This window comes from Pinus tabuliformis, chromosome X, assembly GCF_031772625.1.
Source record: "Pinus tabuliformis cultivar Carrire ecotype Pingquan chromosome X, CPIR1, whole genome shotgun sequence".
NCBI lineage: Eukaryota > Viridiplantae > Streptophyta > Pinopsida > Pinales > Pinaceae > Pinus > Pinus tabuliformis.
Window position 1 is genome coordinate 71,983,999 of NC_142308.1, and position 24,061 is coordinate 72,008,059.

The window sequence follows — 24,061 nt, forward strand, 5'->3', positions numbered from 1 at the left end:
TAAAAAAAAGTTTCTTATTTTTTAAGTTTTTATTTCAAGTTTAAATTGTTTATAGGGAATAAAGTATTATTATTATGTTATTGGTCTGATTTCTCATGAAGTAGGTCGGTAAGCATAGCTAATCTTGTAAATATTTTTTCAGTAAAGTAATGCTAATGCTATTGCCTGAATTATAAAAAAAGAAAAAAGAAAAAACATTTATGTTGAAGGAACAATTTATAGGTGTGATGTTTGATAAATTAACACGATGAATTTGTAATGTGCTATACTATCTGCTAATTTTACAAGTTTACACGAAATGAGGGAGGTTGTGGAAATAGTTATGGACTTAGTTGAATTAAATAAGTTTTTATGATCACTTATAGTTATATAAGGCACTATTTGTACACTAAATTAATAAGTTTTTATGGTCACTTATAGTTATATAAGGAACTATTTGTACACTAAATTAATGTTGGGGAATGACATAATTTAATATATTTTCTACTAAATGAGGGAAGTTATGGAGATATTTATAGAGTTGGTTGAAATGATCACCTATAGTTATATAAGGGACTATTTGTACACTAAATTAATATTAGGGGAATGATATAATTTAATAGATTTTCCCCTTAGAGGGTTTTCTTGATCCCTTTGTTCCTTCATATTTTTTTGTATAACTTTTTTCATGTGTTTGCTGGTGGCTATTAAAGCCAACAATGGTATTAGAGCATTGGTAAGGAGTAATAGAGGAAGCTGGTGAAAGACTCGAGAGATTGCAATGAACCAAGGGTGTTGTGGATTGAGGGTTTGTAGAAATAGAACAACATATTTTGCACAAAACCTTCGAAAAAATAAATAAGAAGTCATCACTACCCGCAAGGAAGGTCGTGAATGCAAGAACATGGAAAACCATTGTCCAGCGTTTGAATAGTGTGCAAGAGTTGTTTGGAAGTAGTTGTAAACTTTCTTTGGCATTCAACTGTGAATGCGAGTGGATTAAGAAGATGTAGTCACCATAGTTAATACTGAAGATCCCAATATTATGAGCTTAATAGCCCTAACCAGGAACCATCATATTGGACGAGTAGCCACTATGTGGAACTGTGATCAATTATCACAAATTATATACTCGTTTCCAAGAAATATGCAAGACTCACCATCGGCATTCAAAACGTAGACAACATTCAACACAATTGGTGCCTCTGCAATTCGAAAAGAGGAGTGAGAAAAAGTTTTGAAAACAAACTGATCTTCTCCAACACCTTTAAGTATCAATTCAACAATGATTTTGATAAAGATTTAAATGGTAAATGAAAAACCATTAAATGGACTTGGCATTAGTTTTGCAATTCATATTTATTGTTTTTTATTTATTTGTAGTTGTATCAATAGTCGTATTTGAGTGTTATTCCTTTCTCTTTGATTAACAAATTGTTAGTTTGTTAAAAGAAAATTTGTAAATTAAATGGGAAGGAACTCATTAAAAAGAGGAGGCACTCACAAATAAAGGAGCCATTATTCTTAAATTAAATGGAAAGGAACTCATAAAAAAGAGTAGGCAATCACAGATAAGGGAGCCATTACTCTCTCCTTCACGCTAAAGAAAATAGCAATGGAGAAGTTAGATGAGAGAAAAAATGGAAAGAATGAAAGAAAAAGAGACAAAAGAAGAATGAAATAAGCAATTTTCACAAGTCATCTTTAGAATTTGGTAATGTTTTAAATGTTGTTGAAAAAAATTATGGGACTCTATATCGAAGAGAGTAATGTATTATACATTTCAAGATTTGTAGTGAAATGCAGATTTTTTTCATGGTTTATGTGGATTCCTCTTATGGATATTTTAAATATATAATTTGTTTTAAATTATTTTCTAAGAGTGGTTTAAATTAGGAGTCATCATAAAGTAGATTTAAATTTGAAAAGTCCAATCAAATTTAGACTGAATTAAAGTCAAGTGAAAATTAAAGTTATTGATTTATTTTATTGAAAAGAGAAAAGAAGAGGGTTGCATGATTGATTATACCCAACATTCCAAAGACTTGGTCCAAGCTGTAAAAGTCTAGCCATAAGAAAGTAGATTTCCCTAGGTATTTCGTAAGCACCGTTGATTCAAGCCTACATGCATTATTGTGGTAGCACATGTAATTATGTAGCATGTATGCTCTTATGCATAGAGAGGATGCAACATCAAGTTGTAGAATGAACCAATAAGTAGTTATGAAGGTGGAAAGTGTACTTGTATGCTATCTTTATGTGGAATAAAAGAACTTGCATCTTGATTAAGGAATGAATGTCAGATGGAGTAATATTATAATGTGAGAAGGTTGGGATCAGATTATGATTAAGAAATTTTAACATGTTGATGAACCATGTGGCTGAAAAGGATTCTTAGAGAATTGGTGAGTACATTAGATGTCACTCATGTATCTTAGTAGGTTGAATTCTTTTTATATTGATATCAGTGATCAATTGTTTGTAGGAAGAAGCAGAAATATCGTGTAATAATCAATTTAATGTAATGATTGCAGTGAAACATATAGATGAAGGATTAAGAAGAAGATGCAATTCCAAATGAATGAAAAATTTGTTGCAAGTGTAAATTAAAGAAGAAGACTTCATGAATGAAGTATTCAACGAAGAATGGTGAAAAAATGGATGAATCCATGAAAATAGAAGATGATAGCCAAAGAAGACTAATGAAGAGACATGAAGAAGCAGATGACATGACAAAATAAGATGATAGTTAAATAAAGAAAATGAATGATGAAGTGTAGTAGCAAAAGTAATGATAGGATGAAAGAATATGATGACAAATATAATGATGTAGTAACAAAAGGAATGACATGGGAAAATGAATGATCAAGACATAAAGAAGAAAGAAAGATGGTGAACATGTGTGAATGAAGAAGAACCTAGAGAAGCAAGGTAAGAATAATAGTATTGTATGTTCATGAAAAGAAGTGTATCCATGAAAATTTAATCTCTAAAAGGCTTAATGGTTCCTAATGTTTTTGGATGATGGAAAGAAAATTATCTTGATCCAATGTTTGTATAAGTGATAGATGACCTAAATAAAAATTTCAATTGAATGTACATGAGTCAATGTTAATCTAAATCTAATGAGGCAAGTCCATCCCTATTGAAAAATTTGTGGTGCTCTAAAAACCATTTTTTAGTGAAAGGTTTGTAGTAATCTAAAACCACTTGTCATGACAATGTAATGTTTTGTGGTAATATGAAACCATTTGATGGTTTGTGGTCATCCAAAACCACTAATGTTGTCGTAAAAAAAATCCATTTGATGTGATGTATTGTTTGTGGTAAGAAAAAACCACTTGAGGGTTGTAATAGTTATGGGTAAGCCGATGTAAAAACTTGAGATGTGATGGTTTAGGGTCATCCACAAAATCCCATAGGTGTAATAGTTATAGGTTAGTGAAATAAAACTCAAGATGTAGTTACTGGTAATCCAAAGAAAACCCAAGATGATAATTGGTCATGATGTAGGTAAACTAGAATTGTTTATGTTTTTGCAGGTACAAGATGAAAATTGAAGAATATCAAGGCTGAATAATAAAAAAAAACCAAATATCATAGAATACTTAAGATGAAGACAAAGGGCATAAAATATGAAGATGAATAAAGTATCAATTCAAAAATACTTGAAGAATACATATTGATATCACAAGCACTCATTAAAGGGGAATATAAAGGGATCACTCCTACATGTGCTGTTTAATAAATTAATATGATGGATTTGTAATGTGTTTTAATAATGTAGACCAATTCTAAAATTATATGGGAAATGACGGAAGTTATGGAGATATGGATTTGGTTGAACTAAATAAGTTATTATGTCACATATAATTGTATAATGGATCATTTGTACTATGAATGCAATATAGGTGGAATAATATAATTTCGTAAATGTTTCTTTCTTGATCTTATGTCCCTTGCTTCATACCTCTTTTATGTGTTTGCATATGTTTTTTATAGGCTATTAAGACCAACACACTCTACTTCTAGTCATATAGCTTTCCTATTAAGATATGTAGCAACAACTCTACAAAATTTGAGCCAACATATTTGCATGGAGTTCTCCATAAAACACATTGGAACATTCAAAATTTAGATAATTTGGAGTGTATCTGATTGAACACATTGAGAATATTTTAGTCCAATATTAGTGAATTCTAATTTAGAGAATTCAAATTTTGAGACATCTAATAGAAACAAACTATAATTGCAGATCTTAAAATTAATTTGAACATTGGTTAGAATGGCTTTTTCGACTTTAAAGAAAGCTTCGTCTAAGTAAATGAAAGCCTTGGAAAAAAACATAATCCATTTTAAAGGTACAAACTTTATAAATTGAAGCATAATCTATGCATCTTCAAATTTGTCCCATCACATCACTCACCAACCGATAGGTCTATAGTTAATGCAATGATTTAAACCTATAAGGTGACTCACTAAAAAGCAGAGGCAATTTTTCAAAAATATGGAATGTTAGGTTGTATGTACATGAAAACTATGGATTTCCTCTTTTATTATTAGGATATATGTATGTATATATTAAATGTTGATACTAAATTTTTGAACAAAGGTTCAATTTGTGGCAATCTCGAGGAGGGACACATGTCAATGACTGTTTAACTTTTCTACATTTTCCAAATAAACAAAACAGGGTTTCTGATGTGAGGTTTTAATGCACTTTAAATATTTTGGCCTGCCCTTTGTACTAGCCTTGGTTTTACAAATGCAGTCATTTCACACCTGCCGAGGGAAACTAGGAGTTGGTCTCCGTTCTTGCATCCGCTGTTGGTCTGGTTCGACTCTATGTGTGCGTTGTGCCTTTGCCTGTCTCTTGTGGTGGTTTTTTTGCTGGTTCTCGGAGGTTTCAGGTCGACTTTCAATCTGCAAGTTGTCTCATTTATTCTTTATTACCGAGGCTCATGCTTCGTCTCTACTCTACTCGTGGTGATTTTCAATGCTGGTTCTAGTGTTGATCTGGCTCTGTGTAACCACAGGTTCTTTACTTGCTACTGCGGTGGGCAGCTCAGCAAACACTACTTTAGGTAATTTCTTGTTCTAGTTTCATTCCCGCATCTTGTTTTTGTGATTCTAACCCTCTAGCTCCTTGGTGAGCAGGTAAACTTTCCTATGGCGGTCCTGCTGAGAGAAACCCTCTGGTGAGAGACTCGGTTCTCATCCTCTGGCTCAGATTCAGGCCTTTTCCAGGTAAACCCCTGCTCCTCCCTTCTTTTATCTGCTCTCTGTCACTTTGTTTTGTATGCCCTTTCGGTTTCTTGACTACTCGTATTGTTTTTGTGGTGGTGTGTAGGTTGTGCCTAGAGAACGCTGCTCCACGGCCTTGTCCTTGGGAGTCTTCGCAAGATTGGGAGAAAAAATAGGGTAGGATCCCTCTGTGATTGTATTGTGGTTTTTTTCTTGTGCTATCCTTAGTTGGGCATAACCCTTGGGGTTTCACTTTCTCCGTATGTTTGTATGGTTTCGTGGGTTTCACACCCTCGCTGTTTGACTAGTCTTGGCCTACAAATCATTGTTTTTCTGTGTTCGTGGGTTTCAGAACCCTCTATTGTTTTGGTTGTATATATGTATATTGAACTGTTAAATTTGGAAATATAACAAATACACAAGTGTGCTTCAATACTGAAGTTCAGTTTGGTGTCTAACTTTTTCCATAAGGTCCGCCAAAAATGACCTGTAAACTTTACGTCTCGGTCAAAAATAATAGACTTCAGCAAGCCATGTAATCTGACTATCTTTGTGAAGAACAAGTGTGCTACATGTTGTGGGGAAAAATGCCTATGCAGGACGATCATATCCACCTAAGGTGTGACAGAGCCTTAGCAACAAACAGATACAGCTATTCTGGTTTCTTCCTTTATGAAATGTGAAAGAGGGGTTATTAATGGACTTACCGGTGTCTTCCGTTTGTCCCTCGATCTAGATCCTCTTCTCTTTGGATGTTCACAGCTACTTGCCTCCTCGCTCGCCCAAGAGAACAGCTACTTGATTCCTGCGAGATCACAAGAGAACAGCTACTTGCGACAAGAGAAGAACACAACACAAAGGAAAATATTCATATTCATAAATTATTCAGGATTAGAAGTAAATCAAATACACTAATGCAATCATACAAATACACCAGTATATAGGAGAAAACCAAGATAGCTTCATTGATAAGTAACAAGGTTCAGGAAGAGATACAACCCAGAGGGCTCCAATCCAGCATCTCCTTCCCAGCAGAATGGAATTCCTATCTTCACCTCCCTTCAAAGCATTAAGCACCCAATGATTCCAATCTCAAACCAACAGCAATTCTTTGCAATAACAAAATTCCAGCCTCTAGATCCCATGGAGGAGAGATCTATATATAGTTATTTTGGAGAGAGGATGAGTCAGCTTGAGATCTGACTAGTGTCCTCTCCCTCTCTCAGTTCTTGAGTCCACTTGGAGGTTCTTGCTTCCACTTGGAGATTTGGAACCTCTTACTCATCACCAGTCGAATTCCCTGAGGCAAGTGTCATTTTGGAAGCTTCCTGGCTTCTGACACCTTGAGGAATGAGTCTGCCACATGTCCAAACTCGCTCAGCGCAGGTAGCTAGTGTTGGAGTTGACATTCAACGCAGGTAGACAGTGGAGCCACTGACATTCAGCGCAGATGGTCAATGGAGCAGTTGACATGATCCTGAATTGACTTGTTTTTGAGCGGTTTCAGGTGGAGAACTTCTGTGAATTGCTGTGGCTTTTTAGCCTTGTTCCTCTAGGGGTAGGAACAACATTTTTAGGGACTTTGGATCCCTTAGATTATGGACATTTCATGCTCAATGTTGTAAGGCACAAAAATGTCTATAACAGTTGCCCCCTAAAGTATGAGGCCGTTTATCGGGTGAAATGCTTTATCCAGGAGGGTCCGAAGTTCATCCATTTGCTGGGAGGAGACCTATAATAAGATACAATACAATACATTATGATTCATACTGCTTTCATGATCTAGCTAAGGCGGGCATTCCCATGCTCAGCTTTATAAATTCATTTTTGTACATAGAACAGACGATCGTCTGATGGTAGACTGATAATTTTGGTGAAATTATCATCCTTTGAGTAGGATGATCATCTTCTGTAATGATGTACATGTCAAAATGTCTTTATCTTTCCTGAATATATATCGCAGCCCGGATGGATGAAACTAGATCCGGGGTCTTCAAAACTCATTCGATCTTCACTCTAAGTACAAGTCGATCCATGTGAGAATTATTTTGAAGTCGAACATGGAAAGACATCGCTTGATTACCGGTCAATGAGGTAAACCGTTAAAAAGCGCGAGAGGAATCACCGATAATGATAATGACCCTCAAGGTACTGCAGTACAATTCACGTGGTGTGAATAAAGGACTTGGCGTCGAACACCACGCAAAATCTTCTGGTCGAAGGTCATTGATGTATACCTGTCGCCGGAAGTGAGAAACTTGCCATTGAGGCATGCAAGCTTCAAAGTACTGAAGGGGTTGTTCCTAGATCAACTTCTTGGATAATGAGCTGATGTCGACAAGAAGCGATCCGTCAAAGGAGGGCCTTAATGAATCCCACATCAGTGACACGGAACGGAGCTAATGATTTTAATGGAGGTGAAAATGATCTGTGACATATGATTCAGGGTGGCGGTCATGAATGGATGAAGGATAATGTATGGCAGTGGATGGGACCCGGTTGACTCTTTCTGAACGACTTCTCTCGAACATATGGCGACACTGATGCGATGGATCGGTAGCATTACCCCAAATATGGATGGTATGGCGAGACCATGGTGATGTGACCGGTGAATGAAACAACCCAACCCTATTGTGGTAAGGAGGAAAAGTGTCATGTTCAAGAGCGACTTGCTACCATCAAAGTTTTCTTTAGTTTTCTCCCAATTTTTCCCCAGTCATTGCTGACCAGTACCTCTTTATTTTTGTCAAGCTTGAGGAGGATAACATATGCTTGTTCTATAACCTGCCCTTCGGGCAAGCCCATCGCTACGTTTTAACGAGCCTAGCGATAGTGAAACTCGTTCTCGTCTAAAGACAAGTTTGTCGCTATTTAGTGATTTTAACGAGTCTAACGATAAGGATAACTCGGTCCTTTTCATTTTTAGAGAGTCTGAAAAGGTACATAAAGTTAACTCCAAAATTCCTTTTTCGTCATCTAATCCCTTAAGTCCGAAAAAGTATAAAACAATACAGAAGGGATGAATTTTCGATAGTTTTAACGAGCCGAATAAAACAAGCGCTCGATCTTTTTGTGCAATAATCCCTCAGGTCCAAAAAGATTAAAATCTAGAGGAGGGATAGCTCTTCTGGTCGCTTTAACGAGCTGGAAGGCCAAAACTCGACAATCTTTTCATATTTTACGAGTCAGTTGAAAAGAGCTTAAAGAAGACTCATCTTTTGAGGAACGAGTGATGAACAGGGTTAGCAGCTGATTCCAGGTACAGTTTGGAATTTTCCAATCACGGCAGTGTCACCAGGATGGCTAGGTGAAATCACTCTTCGCAGCTGTTCCTCAAAATGGGTAAACAATCATATGGAGGTGAACGATCGGCCAAATGAAAAGTGGAGGTGATGGTGCAAACACGACCAAGGATTTTATGGCAGATAAGGTTACATACACAATGGTTATTTACCGAAATAGGTTCATTTTTTAATGAGCTTGAATGCGCCAAAACACTGCTCAATCTTATGTTTATTTTTTAACGAGCATGAACTATGCGCTAAAACTGCTCGGATCTTGCGTTTATTTTTTAACGAGCATGAACTTTATGCTAAAACTGCTCGTTTATACCAGTCATATGATAAGAGTGTCTCATTGGAGATGCTATTTTTTATGGAGCTTCATCTCACGTAAGCTTTGCCCCGGATCCTTTCGTTATGCAAGTTCGGAAACGACTAATCCTATGAGTTTAAAGGGTTGGAGGTCCTAAAAATTAAAAAAAAAAAAATAGCCGCCCCTTGCTTACACTCCAAAAGGTTTGCATGCCCCCAGGCATAAGACAGAGATTCAAGGTTACCTCTACTTCTTTTCCGTCAAAACATTTGTTTTAACGAGAGAGGCTTACCTCTTTCAGGTTAGCCAAAGATTGTCTCGTTCGCGGCTACGAATAAAACACTTCTTCGACGATGTCTACCAACGGTGAGCGACGACGACCACTGACCCACATAACTTTGACAAAAGAATCTTATTCTAGAACAGCCCCTCTTCCTCTACGGACGGGGTACAGACTAGTCATATTCTCCCGCGGAAACCTACCCTATACCCAAAGTTTCCCTGCCGAAGCAGGCCAGGACGCATGCCCCCTGGGTTCTAGTCATATCCTCCCGGATTACTCGCGCTCATCAGGAGGATGGACCGTGGGTTGAGACACTTCTTGCGTGAATAGACCATTTAGGGATGGTATATGACTATTTGCGATGCGTGATCCAGGAAATGAAAGTTGGTCCATGAGCTTGACCATTCTTCCTTCATGCGAAAAACACATTACTCTAAAGAGTGATGAGACGATGGCTCCCATGCAATATATATAGTATCGTCCAAGGAGTAGGTTATAATCCAAGGGTCCTTGAACGACCATCACGTTCATTTGAACGGTCTTCCCTTTCAATGTTATGGGCACATTGGGGAGGATCCCTAAAGGTCGACTGGTTCCCTTATCAAAGCCTGATAGATTTCTCATTTCAGGCAAAATCGCAGGCGAACCAAGCGCTTTCCAAGAAATAGAGGAAAGGATACTCACAGATGCCCCTTCATCAATAACTGTGCCAGCCATTACCATCCTGTATATTTGGACAATAATTTTGAATGGTATGCTAGCTGGCAAGCGGGGTCTGCCTAGTTGGTTCCAGTCAAAGGACACAACCAGGTTACTTGGTGGTGGGACCGAGTATACGGCCGGATAGCGCTCTGACGAACTTCCTTCCTGCGATAAAGGAATGGGGGGACTGCCCCCTTGATCATCAGAATCGGTGCTGATGAAGAGAATTTGGACGGTGTCGTCTTTATTCTCTTTTGTGACGGTGTCATTCGAAGATAGAGCCTCTGAAGGAAAAACTGGGTCGACTGTCGTTTCAACCTTTAGACTTTCGTCAGGTATGGATTCAGACGGTTCATCTTCAATGACAGGTGCTTCGGCTGACCACCTAGGCGGGTCAGCCGGGTTCTCAACTAGCGAGGGACTTGGCAGGAGTCTTTGATATCCAGGAGGAAGTTGCGCTCGTAAAATCGAGCGATCTTCAAGAACTCTTTTTGCCTCATCTAAGAAGGGACAACGGTGGATGGCGTGATCGCCTTCACACAGTCTGCAGGGAAATTTAGCTTTCCCGCTCCATCCTGGGGCTTCACTCCCACTAGTTGACGGTGAGCAGTCGACATGGCTATCAGAGGTCGATGCTACCGAATTGTGCAAACGGGGGGACCAGTCTCTTAGTATCTGGGGGATACAGGGACAATCTCTATGGAAGTGGTCTCCCTTGCATATGACGCATGGCGATTTAGGCCTGGTCAGTGCTGTGTGTGGATTTTTGTCAGACGACTCTCGTTTGCCCCCAGTCGCCCTTGGCTCCTTCTTCTTCTTTTCTTTCTTCTTCTTCTCCTTCTTCTCCTTAGGAGCCTGGTTTTTGGTTTTACCAGTTCCGTCAAGCGAAGAGGAAGGAGGAGAGGAAGATGAAGAAGAAGGCTGGTGGGCGACTCTGGTCTAGTCTGACTGTTGACTCGACTGTTCAGGAATGGTGACACTCTGAACGACATTGGTTGAAAAGAGCCAGACTGGTAGGCCAATTGTCAGTCCTGGAAGCGACAATGTGGCCATGTGGGGCGCACCAACATCTCCCCAAGAGGAGAAGGGACTAGGATTTCCACCAAGGGGAATTCCTTGGTTGGTGTGCTCCATCTTTTCAACCTAAAGATCAACGCGGGAATAAAGGGTGATTGTTCCGTTTAAAATAAATTGTTAACGACGCTTTAGACACAACTTGCTTTTTCACTTTTAAAGAGTTGAGAAAAAGCTAAAGATGACTCTAGTCTCCTTCGATGTTTTAACGAGCCCGAAGTGACAAATGCTCGGATGGACTTTTTCTATTATAGAGTCTGAAAAAGGCCAAAAGAAACTGCTCTGGAGATCTAGGCAGAGGGTGTGCCAAACTTTTCGCAAAACCGCAGAATACTTTTTAGGGTACGAGCGGTCGATCTTCGTGAATGCTGTGTTCACTGCATTGCGATCAGTAGGGCGGCCGACACGGCTTCCTAAGGATAAAGGATATATGCCTATAGGGGTCTCCCAATATATACGCGACGGTACGTGGGAGCACAATCCGTACTAGCGTTATCGTCCCTCAGGAGGAATCACCCACCTTCCACGAGATCGACAGTCACTAGGCTTAATGACGTCGGAACACGTCTCTAGCCTAGACCTCTATGTTGTGCGTTATGTTACAAAGTGTTGTTAGGTTCATTCAGTTTATTTTAGGTTGATCTTTTTAAAGTTTGCCTTTCAAGGTTCACCACGAGATGTATGATACAAATTCCTAAATGCAGTCTAAGATGATAAGCAAGCTTTATTATCTTTTCAACTTTGAAAATCCTAGCTACTAAGGGAAAAGAAAGACACCATCTTTTCTCAAAGAGCAATCAGCACATTGTAATGCACTTTTCCTAAATCCAACATGCAAATTATCAAATTCAAAATGCACAATGCAGGTGTTTGTTTTCCGCTTTCTTAGTATTGATGCCTACGAAGAAAGCTTTTTGTACAACTTTGAATTTGCTTTTAAATGACCAATACAAACAAGTTTACTTTTTTCGAAATCAACAAGGGTAGAAGAGATTACAATCACTTTGCGATTTTCGAAATGAATACTTGTTTCGACACTCAAAAGAGACAAACTCAAACCAATAAGCAAAAGCAAATGTATAACCAACTGTAAACAGCCAATGAACTCTCTCCTAAGATCACAGTCAATCAGATCCGAATCAAAGGCTACAGGATGATTATTTCACTCATGCAAAGGAAAACTGTATATGATGCCACAAACACATAAAAACACTCACAGTATTTTTGTACAAAAGGAGGCGGAATCTAAGCAAAGAAAAGGGGTTATTAGACTGGTACCTATGCTGGTTAAAGGCTGCAAAAACAGAGATCAAAACAGGGCAACAGACAGCAGAGAACCCTAGCTGCACAAGGCCAAACTGGTTCAGCGCAACCTCAACACTGTGGGTTTGACATTCAGCGCAGGTAGCCTTCACGGGACCTGCGTTGAAATGCAGACTGCCTTCACAGTGTCTGCGCTGAAGGAGAAACTCTCGTTTCTCTTGGGTTCTGGGTCACAAATTGCTCAAAAATCAACAGTTTCAGGCCAAATCAGAAACACAAGCAAGGTATAATCAAAGGGATTCTTTGAGAGGGTACTAAAGACTATCACAAAGGATCATCAAATCATTTGTGAGTCCATTGTTCAGATCATAGACAAAATCTAGTGAAGGATCAAGGCAGCAACAGTCTACTTTCCAGAAGCAGTTCGATTGTTGTTGTTGAGTCTATGAAGCAAACAATGATGTAAACACAAATAAAATGACTAAAACAAATCTCCCCAGCGGAGTCGCCAATTTTTTGTGGGGAAAAATGCCTATGCAGGACGATCCTATCCACCTAAGGTGTGACAGAGCCTTAGCAACAAACAGATACAACTATTCTGGTTTCTTCCTTTATGAAATGTGAAAGAGGGGAGATTAATGGACTTACCGGTGTCTTCCGTTTGTCCCTCGATCTAGATCCTCTTCTCTTTGGATGTTCACAGCTACTTGCCTCCTCGCTCGCCCAAGAGAACAGCTACTTGATTCCTACGAGATCACAAGAGAACAGCTACTTGCGACAAGAGAACAGCTACTTGCGACAAGAGAAGAACACAACACAAAGGAAAATATTCATATTCATAAATGATTCAGGATTAGAAGTAAATCAAATACACTAATGCAATCATACAAATACACCAGTATATAGGAGAAAACCAAGATAGCTTCATTGATAAGTAACAAGGTTCAGGAAGAGATACAACCCAGAGGGCTCCAATCCAGCATCTCCTTCCCAGCAGAATGGAATTCCTATCTTCACCTCCCTTCAAAGCATTAAGCACCCAATGATTCCAATCTCAAACCAACAGCAATTCTTTGCAATAACAAAATTCTACCCTCTAGATCCCATGAAGGAGAGATCTATATATAGTTATTTTGGAGAGAGGATGAGTCAGCTTGAGATCTGACTAGTGTCCTCTCCCTCTCTCAGTTCTTGAGTCCACTTGGAGGTTCTTGCTTCCACTTGGAGATTTGGAACCTCTTACTCATCACCAGTCGAATTCCCTGAGGCAAGTGTCATTTTGGAAGCTCCCTGGCTTCTGACACCTTGAGGAATGAGTCTGCCACATGTCCAAACTCACTCAGCGCAGGTAGCTAGTGTTGGAGTTGACATTCAACGCAGGTAGACAGTGGAGCCACTGACATTCAACGCAAATGGTCAATGGAGCAGTTGACATGATCCTGAATTGACTTGTTTTTTAGTGGTTTCAGGTGGAGAACTTCTGTGAATTGTTGTGGTTTGTTAGCCTTGTTCCTCTAGGGGTAGGAACAACATGTTTAGGGACTTTGGATCCCTTAGATTATGGACATTTCATGCTCAATGCTGTAAGGCACAAAAATGTCTATAACACTACATGTGTGGCATCACTGGTTTTCCTGCACAGAATGAAATGTGCCATTTTGGTGAAATAATCCACCACCACAATGATCGAATGGAATCCCCGTTGTGTCTTCGGTAGACCTAAGACAAATTCTAAACTGACTGAGTCCCATGGTCTGTTCAAAATAGGTAAGGGCATATACAACCTTGTGTTCTGGTTGTGTCCCTTTGCAAGATGACACACTTTACATCTAGTCACAATGTTGGGTCTCTATAATACTAGTGATTACCCCATTACTATTGTAGTTATACCCCTTATTTATATTTTTGTGCCCCCATTGCCCCCATATTGTTATTAATGTGCCCATAGAATCCCTGTATTGTTATTTTTGTGGCTTTATATTATTATTGTTAGGCCAACTGGATTATATTGTGACTCCTTAGAATCCTATATATAGAAAGGAGGTTTTGTCATTTGAATCATCCAAGAATTGTTCATTTATGTAATGTAAAGGAGGTTGCCCCCTCGAAGAGGCTGAATTATAAGGCGTTGATCTATCTTTTCTATCTTTTCTTGAGCTGGTTTCATAACATTTGGTATCAGAGCTTTGGATTCTAGGGTTTTGCTGCTCCAAACAGGTCATCGTGGCATTTTCGCTATAACTGTTTTTCTGTGACGTTTCAGAAGTCACAAAAAAAACCCATTTGAGAAGAACCTTGGGTCCAAATTTCAGAGCTTTTCGCGCGATATGTTCGGAGATATGATCTAAGGAAGTTGGTCTTTTTGCAGACTCCTGAATTACACTCAAAACAGGTGACCTGGGGAAAATCATCATAACTTTCTTTCTGAGCATCGGATTGAAATTTTGTAAGAAGGTACAGAAAGAGGACGGACTGTAGTTTCCTTTTATATATTTTTAAGAGTCAAATGTTGAAACGGTGACACGTGGCACTTCATACAAGTTCGCTCTACTAAACTAGTCTATAATCAGGTCACTGCGGGAGATTGTGCATAACTCTTTCTTGGAGAATCCAATTTGGATCAGACTAGTGGCATTGGAAAGAGGACACAGAAAGCTACTACGGGTCACAACTTCAGAACTGGATGATTCGAAATTACAGAGATACATCAGATTCAATATCAGGATTCTACAAAGAAAAAAAGGTGTGTAGTTTTTTTTTTTTTTAATTTTTGCATAAGTTTGGTTTGAAGGAATTCAAAGGGCATAGTAAAGCATTATTATCAGTAACTGACGCCCCGACGAAAGAAAATTCAAACACCTAGTAAGGAACCTGAAAGCTCTAGCATGACTCATGAAGAAGAGGAAGAAATGCTACATGATATATCAAAATTACAAGAACAAGTGCAACAAAAGTCACGCTCACAAAAGCTAACAGATGCTAAGATAAATTGCGTGGAATCTAAGATAAAGGGCATGGAAGCTAAGATGGATGATCTGAAGGCAGATTTGAGGACAAATTTGAAGATAGACATGGCACATTTGAAGACAGATTTGACAAATTTTCTATAAGAAATACTTACTAATGGTGAAAAGGTTGTAAAGGAAACTCATAATGTGAACAAAAGAAATGTTAATCATGATTCCATAGACTCTAATGTTGGATCGAAGACCCACCATATTCCAAAAATCGATATGAGGAAGTTTGATGGCAAGGATCCCACCACATGGATATTACAGATGGAGCAGTTCTTCGATCTCAATAATGTGCAAAACACACAAAAGGTACGTATGGCAACTTTATATTTGGAACCAAATCAGTTTGTATGGTATTAATGGCTTTTCTCTCGTAAACAATTTATCACTTGGGCAATTTTTACAGAAGAATTGATAGCACATTATGAGGATACAAAAAGAAACACTTTTTTTAGCCAATTGATAAGTCTCAAACAAAAGGGTTCAATAATGGAGCACATTGAGGAGTTCCAAAAATTGAACATAAGGGTAAAAGATATTCCAGAGGAGCATAGGATTGATGTGTTCATAGGGTCTTTAAAGGATAATATCCAACATGATGTTCGAATTTGGGAACCTGACTCATTAGAGAAGGAATTTAGGTTAGCAAGAAAAATGGAAAGCAAAATTATGGCAACCATGAAGCATACCACTCACAACTATAAAGACGGAAGTGCAGTTGCCCCTAGTCTTCCACAACCTATAAGGTTGACACCACAACAATTGGAAGAAAAAAGAGCAAAAGGGCTTTGTTATAGTTGTGATAGCAAATACACTAAAGGTCATAAGTGTGCTGAGAAGAAACTATTCTACATAGATTGTGAAGAGGAAGAAGAAAAGGAGCAAGAAAGGTCAAAAGAATAGGATATGCTCCAGGAACTGAAGAACAAATAAATCCGACCATATCTTGTAATGAATTGGCGGGAATTACCACTCCTCAAACCATCAAGATAGAAGGACAAATCAAGAAGAAAAAGGTAATAGTGTTTATTGATTCAGGAAGCACCCACAATTTTATTCATTGTAGGGTAGCAAAAGAATTGAATTGCTTCCTATATCCAGCACCAGAGTGTCAAGTGATGATTGCAAATGGAGGAACAATAAATTGCTCTGGAAAGTGCCATAATATCAAGCTATCCATGGGAGAATATGTATTGACTAGCCCAATGCTTTCCATTCCAATGGGAGGTGCTGATGTTGTACTGGGAGTCCAATGGCTACAATCCTTGGGTACAATAGCTTTTAATTTTCAAGAACTTTTCATCAAATTTTCTACGGAAGGAAAGGAAGTTGAATTAAGGGGTATTGCAGGGAAACCGAGAAAGATAATCAGCTCTAATGGTATGACAAAGCTTCTAAAAAAGGAGAAAAGGGGTGTAATTGCACAATTATGTTCGCTAGATGTTTCCACATTAGAATCATCTATTTCTCCAGATCTCCAAAAAGTCTTGGACAATCATTCCAAGGTATTTGAGACTCCCAAAGGTCTCCCACCTATGCGTGATCATGATCATGCTATTCATCTGATTCCAGGAAGTGTTCCTCCAAACATCAGGTCGTACAGATATCCCTATGTCCAAAAAAGTGAAATTGAACGTATGGTTGCAGAAATGATAGAGGCTGGTATAATTCAACCGAGTCAAAGTTCTTTCTCTGCTCCAGTAGTATTGGTTCACAAGAAGGATGGATCATGGCGCATGTGTCCGGATTATAGGGATCTCAACAAGCTCACTATTAAAGATAAGTTCCCCATTCCTCTCATTGATGAATTACTGGATGAATTGCATGGATAAATTTACTTCACCAAGTTGGATCTTCGTTCAGGGTATCATCAAATCAGAATGAAGATTGAAGACATTCCGAAAATGGCATTTCGAACTCATGAGGGTCATTATGAATTTTTGGTCATGCCTTTTGGCCTTACCAATGCACCTTCAACATTTCAAGGTTTGATGAATTCAATTTTCAAACCATTCCTTAGAAAATTTGTGTTAGTATTTTTTGATGATATACTTATCTACAGCAAGTCTTGAAGGATCATGTTGAACATGTTAACAGGGTGCTACAACTATTGGAGGAGAAACAATTATATGCCAAAAGATCCAAATGTTTTTTTGGAGTCCAAGAGGTGGAATATTTGGGTCATATTGTATCTCATGAAGGAGTTAAGGTAGACCCTAGCAAAATTAAAGCCATTAAAGAATGGAAAATTCCCACATCCATAAAGCATTTTCGCGGATTTCTTGGGTTGACAGGGTATTATCGCAAGTTTGTTAAGAATTATGGGAGAATAGCAGCACCTCTAACAACATTATTGAAGAAAGATGCATTTTCATGGACTCCGGAAGCAACAAAGGCCTTTGAACATCTTAAAGAGGCAATGTGCCAAGCACCGGTCTTAGCTACACCGGACTTCACAAAAACCTTTATTGTGGAATGTGATGCTTCAGGAAATGGAATTGGTGTTGTTCTAATGCAAGATGAAAGACCCATTGCTTTTGAAAGTCGTCCAATCAAGGGAAAGTTTCTAAGAAAAGCTATTTATGAGAAGGAAATGTTGGCAATACTCCATGCACTTAAGAAATGGCGACCCTACCTAATGGGAAGACACTTCAAGGTAAAAACGGATCATGATAGCCTTAAATACTTTTTAGAACAAAGATTATCCTCTAAAGAGCAAAAAAAGTGGGTCACAAAGATGTTGGGTTATGACTTTGAAATCATCTACAAAAAAGGGAAGCAAAATGTGGTGGCAGATGCACTCTAAAGAAAGGATGAGGATGTGGAAGCATTGTTGTGCGCTATTTCTATCATCCAACCAGATTGGGTAAATGAAGCAAGGGAGGAATGGAAGAATGACGAAGAAGTGTGGGCACTTATTCGAAAGCTACAACAAGATTCCAGTACGTCTGATACATTTAGCTGGAAAAATGATTCGTTATGGTACAAAGATCGCTTATACCTCTGTAAGAATTCCCAGCTAAAACAAAAGATTCTTATGGAATTGCACACTTCTCCCTTAGGAGGGCACTCAGGATTTTTAAAAACTTACCACAGGGTTAAGAAGGAATTTTTTTGGGATGGCCTTAAATTAGATATTCAAAAGTTTGTGGCAGAATGTTTGGTTTGCCACCAAAATAAAGTTGAAACAATTAAGACACCGGGTCTATTACAACCTTTATCCATTCCAAGCCAACGTTGGGAGGAGGTATCAATGGATTTTATCACAGGTTTACCGAAGTCTGAGGGAAAGAGTGTCATCATAGTGGTAGTTGACAAAATTACCAAGTATGCACACTTTAGTGCATTATCACATCCATTTAGAGCCAGTACAGTTTCTACTGCATTTATGGAAACAATTCAAAAGCTACATGGAAACCCAACGATTATTGTAAGTGACAGAGATCCCATTTTCACTAGAAATTTTTGGACAAAATTATTTTCTCATCTTGGTACTCAGTTAGCTCATAGCTCATCTTATCATCCTCAATCTGATGCGCAAACTGAGATAGTAAACAAATGTTTGGAAGGATATCTTCGTTGCTTTGTATCTGATAAATAGACACAATGGGTCAAATGGTTGCCTCTGGCTGAATGGTGGTATAACACTTCCTTTCATACAGTAACAAAAATGACCCCATTTATGGCACTTTATGGGTATCAACCACCATCCATCACATCATATTTAAGAGAAAATTCTAAGGTTCAGGCAGTGGAACATCACATCGAACATCAACAACAAGTCCTCCAACTCTTAAAGGATAACCTCGTGTTGGCACAGAATAGAATGAAACAACAGGCAGATCAACATCGCAGTGAAAGAAGTTTTGATGTAGGTGATTGGGTATTCCTACGGCTACAACCATATAAGAAAATGTCCCTTAAGCAAGCTAAGAAGGATAATAAATTATCACCAAAGTATTATGGTTCGTACAAGGTGTTGCAAAAGATTGGTACTATGGCATACAAATTGGAGCTTCCTGCAGCTTCTCGATTGCACCCAGTTTTCCATGTTTCATGCTTAAAGAAGGTTATAGGCGACAAGCTCCCAGTTCAAACAATATTGCCAGAACTTGACGAGGAAGGAAAAATTATATTGGAACCGGAAGCAGTTATAGAAACAAGAACTCGACAGCTACGAAATCGATCAATTTCAGAGTACCTTATCAAGTGGAAGAACTTATCTGCTGAAGATTCCACATGGGAGGATGAGAATTTTATCCAGAAATATCCAGAACTACTCAAGCGTTGAGGACAACACTTTTTTGAAGGAGAGGGGCATGTTGGGTCCCTATAATACTAGTGATTACCCCATTACTATTGTAGTTATACCCCTTATTTATATTGTTGTGCTCCCATTGCCCCCATATTGTTATTAATGTGCCCATAGAATCCCTGTATTGTTATTTTTGTGGCTTTATATTATTATTGTTAGGTCGGCTGGATTATATTGTGACTCCTTAGACTCCTATATATAGAAATGAGGTTTTGTCATTTGAATCATCCAAGAATTGTTCATTTATGTAATGTAAAGGAGGTTGCCCCCTCGAAGAGGCTGAATTCTAAGGCGTTGATCTATCTTTTCTATATTTTCTTGAGTTGGTTTCATAACACACAAACCTCTATACATCTCTATGCATCTTCAGCCAATAGTAAAAGTGGCTCAACTGATCCAAGGTCTTGTCTATGCCAAAATGCCTGGCTAAACCTCCATTATGCTTTTTCTGGATTAAGTTCTATCTCATAGAACATTCTGGGATACACACCTGCCCTCCTTTGAACAACAACCCTTCCTGCATATTATAGTCCAGCCATGAACTATTATCCCTCAACAGTGGATTTTGGCAAGCTTCATAGGCTTCCTTAAAATCTGCATCTGTTTCATACAAGTCATTAAGATGTTCGAATCATAGTACTTGTATCGTACTTTCTTGTAGGATCAAATTCCTCCTGCTTAATGGACCCGCCACTTCCATATACAGAAATTGCACGTATTCGGAAATGTGCACATATAAGAAAGTTATGTATATCTGGAAGATATACACAAATCTTCTGTATATGCACAATTTCCGTATATACGCAATTTCTGTATGCACAATTTCCGTATATGCGCAATTTCCATATACAAAAATTTCGCATATACGGAAATTATGCATATACGGAAGATATGCGCATATCTTTGGTATATCCCTAACTTTCTTATATGTGCATATCTCCTATATATACACATTGTTTATGTATGTGCATATACAGAAGATATGTGCATATCTTACGTATATACATAAATTTTGTATATGCGAAAATTCCATATACATAAATTGCGCATATATGGAAATTGTGCATATACGGAAAATATGTGCATATCTTCAGTATATACATAACTTTCTTATATGTGCATATCTTCCATATATGCACATCTTTTATGTATGTGCATCTACCATATATACGCAAATTCCATATACAGAAATTGCACATATATGGAAATTGTGCATATATGCAATATATGCTCATATTTTTCGTATATGTCCATCTTTTGTATATGTGCATCTACCGTATATGCGCAATATCTGTTTATGCGCATATATGCGTAAATTTCTTATATGTCCATATCTTCCGTATATGCACATCTTTTATATATGTGCATCCACCATATATGCACAACTTCCATATACAAAAATTATGCATATACGGAAGATATTCGCATATCTTTAATATATGCATAACTTTCTTATATGTGAATATCTTCCATATATGTACGTCTTTTATGTATGTGCATCTACCATACATGTGCAAATTCCATATATGGAAATTTTGCATATACGGAAATTGTGCATATACGGAAAATATGTACATATCTTCTGTATATGCGAAATTTTCTATATGCACATATCTTCCAGGTATATGTGCAACTTCCATATATACACATAGCCTCGATGTATGTGAAACTTTAGTATATATAACTTCCATATATGTGCATCAAACGTATATGCGCAACTTCCGTATATGCACATATCTTCTGTATATGTGTAACTTTCTTGTATGTGTATATCTTCCGTATATGCATGTCTTTTATATATGTGAATCTACACTATATGCGCAACTTCCATATACAAAAATTGCACGTATACAGAAATGTGCACATATAAGAAGGTCAGGGATATACCAAATATATGTGCATATCTTCCGTATATGCACAATTTCTGTATATGCGGAATTTCCATATACAAAAATTGCGCATATACAGAAATTGTGCATATACGGAAGATATGTGCATATCTTGGTTGTCGTGGGTGAGATGAAATATTTAGAAGCATGAGAGGAATTGTGTATCCACAAGTAGGGCTCGTAACTACCATCACAGAAGAAGTTGCTCTCCCCCTTGGTACAATAGTTGTTGTATATCTTGTTGTGCCTCAGCGTCTTCGTGCAACTGTTGTAGTGAGCGCAATGCCTGAGAAGTCCCCAGAATGTGCCATGTATGGAGAACCAGCCTCCATAGGGGCATTAAATGCGCTATGGCAGGGTGGTTAGCTTGGGAAACTCTTAAAAACAAGTCACTAAGCCAATGATTGCCTTAGTGATTCACCAACATGCATGCATGGTATGGATGGCATGTGCATATCTCCCAACGAACTGATAAATTTTCTGGTAGATTGGCCAACCGTGATGATTGACAGTTGATTAATGAGGAAATGGGCTGATTAATTCTTATGCGAACGTACACATTTAATTGGCATATTAGTTTGAATTTGAATTTCAAAGCCCACTCTCAAAATTTTAATTTCTATAACTGTGACCGCTTGGAGTGTGTAGCAAAAGGCTACCCGTCCTACGCTCTGGAGGATGCAACGAAATGCGGTCTGGTGGTGTTGGTGGCAATCATGGCGAAGGCGATGCCAAGGTCTCAAATCCTTGGCACTGTGGTAGCACTGATTTTGAGATGCTGGGGACTTCTTAGGCATTGCGCTCACTGCAACAGTTGCACGAAGACGCTGAGGCGCAGCAAGATATACAACAGCTATTCTACGAAGGAGGAGAGAAACTTCTTCTGTGATGGTAGTTACGAGCCCTACTTGTGGATACACAATTCCTCTCATGTTGCTAAATATTTCATCTCACCCATGGTAGCGAAGATATGCGCATATCTTTCGTATATGCACAATTTCCATATACAGAGCAATTTATGTATATGGAAATTGTGCATATACGAAAGATATGCGCATATCTTCCGTATATTCATAACTTTCTTATATGTGCACATTTTCGTATACACGCAATTTCTGTATATCAAAGTTGCACATATACTGTAGATTTACATATATAAAAGGCATGCATATACAGAAGATATACACATATAAGAAAGTTACACATATACAGAAGATATGTACATATACAGAAGTTGTGCATATATGTTTGATGCACATATACAAAAGATGCACATATATGGAAGTTATATATACTAAAGTTTCACATCCATGGAAGTTATGTGTATATACAGAAGTTGCACATATATCTGGAAGATATGTACATATAGAAAAATTTTGCATATACGAAAGATATGTGCATATCTTCCATATATGCAAAATTTCCATATATGGAAGTTGCACATGTATGGTAGATGCATATACATAAAGACGTACATATATGGAAGATATTCACATATAAGAAAGTTACACATATACGGAAGATATGCGAATATCTTCCGTATATGCACAATTTTTGTATATGGAAGTTGCGCATATATGGTGGATGCACATATATAAAAGACGTGCATATACAGAAGATATAGACCCGCATATAAGAAAGTTATGTATATACAAAAGATATACACATATCTTCCGTATATGCACAATTCCGTAAATGCGCAATTTATGTATATGGAATTTGCGCATATACGAAATTTATGTATATATAGAATATATGCACATATCTTTTGTATATGCACAATACATAAATGACGTGTATATACGGAAGATATGCACATATAAGAAAGTTAGGGATATACCAAAGATATGCGTATATCTTCCGTATATGAACAATTTCCATATATGCGCAATTTCTGTATATGGAAATTGTGCATATACGGAAGATATGTGCATATCTTCCGTAAATACATAACTTTCTTATATGTGCACATTTCTGTATACGTGCACATTTCTGTATATGCACATTTCCATCGGAACGCATCTCCGCCATTGATCTGGGGGCCCTAGATCCTATGGTCATCGTTCATATCGGGCAGGTAAGTAACATGATTTTTACCCATCTTATGTGACGGTTTTCTCTCTCTTCTGTCGGATGTGTGGCACCCATTGTGTGGCATCAGGCGGGACTTGGTTGAAATCGCTTACCACTCGAAGCCCTTGCGATATTCTACTGGTTTTTGTGGGCCCTGCTTCTAACAAAATCGACGTGATATCCGTTGCATTTTATGGTTTTTTGGGTCTGGGCACTCAGGGCTTTTCCTTCTTCAAGGGGTTTCCCCTACGATATGTTACTAATCGCATATCAGAAACTGTCTCGTTTCTTGAAATGACCTCCCGTTCTACTAATTCGTGACAGCGCGCATTACCATGGGCCGACGGTCTGCGCACTTGACCGAGGGTCCTCGTTGCTCTACGCTGATCACAAATTGCAACTGTTACGATAATATCTTTGATAAGCTTGATCTTTATAAGACTTGGAAACTTTGGCACGAATTTTACAGAGTTCATGAAAACTTAGAGAGTGTTTTAGGATCCAATTCGGATCATCAAGTAGGATTAGTTAAGAGTATGTTTAAATAAATTGTTAGATAACTGAAAGGTAACTGAGGAACAGTTTCTCAACTGTAAGAGACTGCTAGTAAGGCATTAAAAGAAAAACTAGA